This window comes from Castor canadensis, chromosome 13 (genome assembly GCF_047511655.1).
Source record: "Castor canadensis chromosome 13, mCasCan1.hap1v2, whole genome shotgun sequence".
NCBI lineage: Eukaryota > Metazoa > Chordata > Mammalia > Rodentia > Castoridae > Castor > Castor canadensis.
The window spans coordinates 71,422,277-71,429,358 of NC_133398.1; the positions used below are offsets into that span (position 1 = coordinate 71,422,277).

Here is a 7,082-nt window from a genome sequence, read left to right on the forward strand (position 1 = left end):
TTCACAACATTAACACCAGGTGAAGGAGGAATCAAAATCCTTTTCTGAGCACTGGGCAAGGTGGTACATGCCTATAATCTCAGCACACAGGAGGATCCTGAATTCAAGGCCAGCCTGAGCTAAGAGTGAAACCCTATCTCAAAAAACAAAAACAGATTCTGAGAAGCAAACTGGAAAAGTATCACATGTGCCAAGGCCCCTATCCCTCAGGCCTGGAAGCATCATCCACTAATGTCTAGTAGCCATATTAATGACGAATTTTCTGGAAAAGGTTGCTAACTGTTCAGTGTAGTATGTTGAAAGAGGTAAAGGAAGGCATAATATAATTTTAGAAACCTCTTTTCCTTTTTTTAAACACAATGTCTACCTTCTTGAAGGCAGTCCTTAAGCCACCCAGAAAAGAAAACCATCCAGAATGACTGACCGCTCTGAATGACAGGGAAACACTGAGCTGTGTAAAAGAGAAATTGAGGATGGGTTTTGTTTTGGTTTTGTTTTTTGGTGTTTTGTTGTTATGCTGGGGATTGAACCCAGGACTTAGGCATGCTAAACTTGTGTTCTACCCCTGAGCTGTACCTTCAGCCCCTGAATCTGAGGCCAGCCTTGGGTACTTAGCAAGACCTTGTCTCAAAAAGAACAACAAAAAAATAACAGGTTTACAATATACCCTCTCCAACTATACCTGCCCCAAATCCTGTTGCTGCCTCTAAAGAAAAACCCGTGTCTGTAAAGGTGAAGTTTGTGTGGATTGACTATTCAAAGTTGCCAAGGAAAGCTAGCTTCTCTCTTCCAAGGTATGCACTAAGTCAAAAGCTATTGCAGTTCGTGTCCAGTGGCATTCTTGGAACGGATTTATCTTTGGCAAAGTGAAACAACTACATGCCTGAAAGGGAGATGGGGAGGAGGAGGGGACAAAGCTGTGAAACTTCATATAAATTCATGCTGCTTTTCAAAATAACTTCATGACTGTCTGCCCATGTATAGTGAGTGTAAGAAATGCCTTTGTGTTTGTTTGAGTTAATTAGCCATGATACTTGGAGGTCCCTTTTAAAGGCCCCTTTGGAAGGTATACTATGGAGCTCACTTAAACCCGTGTCTGCTGGAGACAGAATCCAATCCCCAGTGGTCCATCTTGGTAAAAAATTGAATGTACCAGAACAGACTGCTGCGCTGCTCATTAGCTGAAGATTTATTTAGACTGTTGAGGAAACACCTGCACCCAACACCAAAGCTGGCTCCTAAGGATTTTCTTCTACTGTGAAGAGAGAAGTCAGGCCTGTGAAGTTCCATTCAAGTATAAATGCAAATGCAAGACAGGCTTGCTGTCTACTTGTGTTTCTGTGATCCTTGGGGGCACTGGGAATGCCACACATTTTCACTGTTGTTTTGCAAAGGATTTCTCTGCTACCAAATTGCTTGAGTCCACCAAGACCTGAACTCAGATCCTTGAGTTAAAAGGATTTTGTTCACTGTTTTCTTTTTACAAAAAAATGATGGAACATTACAACATTCAAAAAGGGTTTTGTTTTTGTTTTTCCAGCACTTGGCATGTCTCATAGAGGTTAGAAAAAGTTAGAATCTATAGAATTTGAAGTCTAAAACTACAAGGGATGAAGGAAGGAATGAACATTTTAAAATTCCTCACTTGGGCAGGTCCTGAGTTAAAATCACATCTATCTGCTAAAAGAAACTGATTCAAGTCAGAAATGCTGTATTTTATAACTACAAAAGCTGAACTTGGACTTGACTGTGAAGACTTCCAAGTTCTGTATGAATGACAGGATACTCACCATTCAATTGGCCTGTGCTGGCGTATGTCCCACTTGGCTTATAACAATTTTATAAATATCTCTTGCACCCAAACCTCCTGGTTCTCAGAAATCAATTTTCTTAATCTGATTCTCAGGACTTTTTTTTTAAGGCAAATAAAATTATTTTCTGCAAGATCATACACTTACATGTTCCTTGTCTGTGGAGAGATACAGAGAAAACAAGTACAGATGTGAATTAGCCATTCAGCAAGGCAGCTGTGCATCTCTGGGTAACTCTCAAAGCTGTAAGAAAGCTGTGCACTGGTTCTACACCTGCCATGCCCCATAGGTCACCATTCAGGCAACAGCAGCCTGGAGAGGGTTGGGCCAGCAATTGCTGGGGCTTTATAACCTGTCCCTAGCTCTCCCCTTGGTCAGTGACATGCCGTTTGAAATCTGCCATGGTGAGAGTATTTACTCAAAGAAATCAGCAAATGTTACAACCAGGATTTCGGCCACCCGACAGACCTCTGTGGGTTGTTGCACATTTACCAGCACACAGTGTCCTGGACAAGCAGAGCAGCAACATTCCCCTTTCACATGGACTGAATCCATCCAACAAATACATGCCCCCACACTTTTTAGAGAACAGAGAAGCGTCCTCAGCATTTAAATAGATGAAAGGTCAAAGTGTGGGGTGCTGGGGTATGAGAAGGACTTCTTCATCCGAAAATGTTTCCCAGTGAAGCCTAGGTCCCTAAGACCCTTTGGGGAGTCTCTGGTGTTCTCCTGTCCAACTGCCTATTTGTGTGACCTGGGGGCTTTTTTCACAAACAACCACCAAAACAACTTGCACAGGGGCAGCTTCCAAGAGTCCTGCTGGCTTCTGTTAAGTCAAACAGTTTTATAAAACTCTAAAGCAATGCCATCCTTTTCAAGAACTACAGCTTGTTTTGAAAATATATTTATCATAAAATACGTCAATAATAACAGATAATGGGGTTCTTTTTTTTTCTTCTCAGCAGTGCTGGGGAATCAAACACAGGGCCTTACACGTGCTAGGCAAGTGCTCTCCCACTGAGCTACACCCCCAGACCCAATAATGGGATTCTGATTATTATTCCTAAATTAATGAACTTATAAACATTTCAAAGTTTCTCAATCTTGATTTTAAATATGGTAAGAATAGGTAGACACAAACACATTCTTTGAAGTCTTCCTAACTTCTAAAGGTTAAGGGGTCCTGAAACATTCTTTAAGTTTGAAAACCTCTGCACTAGCTCTGTTGGGCCTGGCTTCCCAGCAGGGGAGTACAGTTCTGGACCCTTACGACCCCTCACAGAATCCCCTCCTTTTGGACTTCCTGTCTCTCCTTTTGAACTTCCCATTTTTCTTCCTCATTTAGGGAGCCTTTCATCTAATTTTGTGCATCTGAAAGTGGCGGCAGAGAAACCCTTATCACCTGAGGGGACAGTCTAGTTCCCACGAGATTACTGCTCCTGTTTGGGGGCAGCTCCCTTTCCCATCCTGAAATAGATCCTGGGCATGCTTTGAAATGTAAAGTGACTTCTGTGCAGCACAGGGGAGGGAATCCTCTGCCTTAAGAGGGCTCCTTCCAAGGCTCTGCCTCCTGGATCCTGGCCAGGTGTGTGTCAGCCCTGGGAGGAGGGCAGGAGAGAGGAATGACCCTATTCCTACTTCTGGATGAGTAGGGGATGCTTCCATTGGGAGATTCTTGCCTCACCAGGCTCAGTTTTAAAGCTAGAATAGCCCTAGTGGAGAACTTTGTGGGGCTTTAGGAAAGAATGAATAAAGGAAAAGTTAAAAGATTGCAGGATGATATATATATATTTTAAATCCCAATAAACACCTTTCCAGAGACTCACTGGAAAATAAATGGACTCATCCTCCACCCCTTCCCCACAGACCAAGTCTTCATGATTCACTAAACCCAAACCCTGGCTTTACTGTTCTTCCCTCTCTTACAGTTCATCAGTGTTTAAGAAATTTGGGGGCTGGAGATGTAGCTTAGTGGTGGAGCATTTGCCTGGCATCTGCAAAGTCCTGGGTTTGATCCCCAGCACTGGAAACATAAATTGTCTGGACCACCCTATGATCAAAGCTAAAAAGTTCAACATAAAAAGGTAGAAATTCATCTGAGAGCAAAGAAGTATTGTGTAACAATGCAAAGCCCTGGATGGACACTAGACAGAGGCAAAGTTGCCTCCTTGACCAATTCTGAAGGAAGATTCTTTGTAAACTAAAATCCAAGAACTGCTGGAGTAGAGCAATCAAGAACCCTACAGCCATTTACAGGGGTTATTTGGAAACCAGAGAGTAGACCACAATTCCCTTCCTTTTTGGAGCAGAATCAAGACATTTCCGTTCTTGCTGCTCAGAGAGAGGGGTGATGAGAGTCATTTCTTGCGGTCAGTGTCTCCATCCTTGGCAGGAAGTGGATGGGCTGTAGGGGACAGAAGAAGGCGGAACTCAGCCATACCAATACCACCTGCCACAACAGACAATGACCACTGGGACCCACAAAAACTGCTCAGTAGGGAGCCTGGGCAAGCAAGCTCTTCCCTTGGCAAGCCTCAGGGATGGTCAGTGAAGGGCAGCAGGAAAAGAGAAGAAATCCCAAAGGTAGCTTGAAAAGGAGGAAGCTCCCCAGGGGCTTGGAAGCCAGGTTGACATTGGGATGGCTGGAGGCTCCCACCTGAGCATTTGGTGGCCTGTGGCCGCCATCCTATAAATACATCCTTCATTAAGATAGAAGCACGTAGAAGGTTGGCCACTGAAAAAATAAACAGTATTAATAATATGAATAATATGAGTGTCAGTAGTGTTGACATTTTTCTGGAATCCTTTACTACATTGCCTAATGCCCAGAGAAGGAAAATAACAGTGTTTAGTGGACATAAATTATAGGGTTAGTGCAAGTAGCTAGTGAGATGATAAGCCAGGGCCTGTAACTTGGTTTTCTGTGGTCATCCAAAGTAGGTGTGTGCGTGTGTGTGTGTCTGTGTCTGTGTGTGTGTGTTTAATGTCATGACTTTTTCTTTTCTTTTTTTTTTAACCTCTGCCTCCTTGGCTCAAGTGGTAGAGCACCTGCTAGAAAGTGCAAGGCCCTGAATTCAACTTCCCGTACCACCAAAAACAAGAATTGGCTTGGAAAATTTACTCAAGACAAACTGTTAAGCATAGCACTTTTGACTTTATGTAATACTTCATTTGTTCAATCAACTTTTTTTTTTCACTTTTAGTTATTTCTCAGATAGGATCTGGTGGTCTTTTGGTGGGGAAGAGCCTGGGGCTGGCCTTAGACCACTATCCTTCTACCTCTGCCTCCCAGTAGCTGGAATCACAGGTGCACAACACCATCCATGGCTTGTTTGTTGAGATGTTGAAATGGGGTCTTGCTAACTTTTTGCCCATGCTGGCCTTAAACCTAGATCCTCTCAATCTCTGCCTCCCAAGTAACTGGGATTACAGATATGCACCACCACACCTGGACCTCAACCAATTTTTATTGATTACTTTTTTTTTGGTGCTGAGAATCAAACTCAGAACCTTATATATGCTAGTCAACCACTCTACTACTAAGCAATAGCCCTGAGTGCTTATTTTGATCCAAGTCACATGACACAAAGGTGAAATAAATACACCCTCCACTCAAGGGACTCATGATCTAGTGAAAGAAAGAGAAAAGTACAGGAACAAAATGGATGTGAAGAGTTATGACTAAAGACCAGGCACAGCAGTTCACACCTAGAAACTCAGCTACTCAGGAGAGAAGATTAGGAGGATCTCAGTTCAGGGCCAACCAAGATAAAAAGTTAGTGAGACTTCTTCCCCCCCACCCCCAACCCTGATCTCATCCAATAGCTGGATGTGGTGGTACACGCCTGTCATCTTAGCTACAAGAGAAGCATAAATAGGAGCATCACAATCTGAGCCTAGGCATAAATGTGAGACCCTATCCCAAAAATAACTAAAGAAAGAAGGGCTGGGGGCATGGTTCAACTGATAGAGCACCTGCTTAGCCAGCACATGGCCCTGAGTTCAAACTCCTAGAACCACCACCAAAAAAAGGATTATGCTCACATTGTATACTATTAGCACACAAGGACATCCTTTGTACAAGCATGCATAAGAGTACATTTTATTTTTTTCCCCCATGTCTCCCTATTCACAATTCAGACCAGGCACAGGGCCTAGGCTGAGGTACATATGGGGTAGTTTTACTTTGCCTCCTCTTTCTATACAGTCAGTGCAAAAACACAGACTGTGTAAGCACCAGGAGTCCAAGACTGCTGTTTCAAGTGTAAAAGGCAGTACACTGTACAGTTTGGAGTCTTGGATTTGCTTTTTGTGTTTTAAGTTTTTGTTGTTGTTTGTTTGTTTACTATACAATATACCCTGGTGGTCATTCTACCTAGTAACTGTACGTGTTAAATAGATCCTCTGGCCACAAGCAAGCAGAGGGTAAGACACATTGGGTGAGGACAAGTGAATCAGAGAGAAGAGCTAGGAAGGCAGATGACATTGGGGTACTTTCATGGTGCTCCTGGAGTTTCAGATAAAAGATCCAGCTCTGGGTCCCAATAGACCAGGCTGGGCCAACGGTCCCAATACATCAATCAAAGAGACAGACAAGGTGGAGGGAGACAAAGGAGATTTGATCTGCAGGATCACATTGGGAAGAACAGATGAAGAGGTTCAGTGACCCCAGACTGAGGGGGAGAGAAGGGGGATGAGAGGAACTTTGAGATTTGATAGGAGATGGAACCAAAGGGGCAGGTGATCTCGGTCAGGCTGGTGGTCTGATGGGTCATTGTCTCAGCTCTGGTTCTGCAAGGGGTTCTGAAGAAGTTATTACGTCATCACTTGAGGGGAGCAGTATGCTTCCCATGAGACAATTGTTCCTGAGTGGGGAGCAACTTCAGTTCCTGTCATGGGTGATTGCCCTCTGTGGAGTTGATCTGTTCTGTAGACTTGCCATTGCCTTGGGGTAGTTTCAATCTCTGTCCTAAAGATGTTTATCAATCGGTCCTGTCATCCCTGGAATGCAGATGAGAGTGCCTCAGGAGGAAAAAGAAAAGTAAAAAGAAGCAAAACCTCCCTCCCTCCATCCTCTAGCCCTTGTAACTGAATTTCAGTTGTCTGGAAACTTCTTTCCATTGGCCCATTGCAGTAGCACTAGCATGGCCAAGTTGTTCATATCATTTGTCTGCCTGCTCCCTTGGGAATTCCCAGGACCAAGGTCTCAGGCCCTGTTAGGTGCAGCTGCCCCGAAGTCACTGAGCACCTTTATCCTCTGGCACAGGCACA

General features: G+C 43.8%; 1 non-coding gene across 1 annotated transcript; it reads right to left on the reverse strand.

Moving 5' to 3' along the window:
• Positions 1-5,926: 5,926 nt before the first annotated feature.
• LOC141415999 (small nucleolar RNA SNORA51) lies at positions 5,927-6,057 on the reverse strand. The gene has a single exon (XR_012440937.1). It is a non-coding gene; the product is annotated as a small nucleolar RNA SNORA51 (small nucleolar RNA).
• Between the last annotated feature and the right edge of the window lie 1,025 nt (positions 6,058-7,082).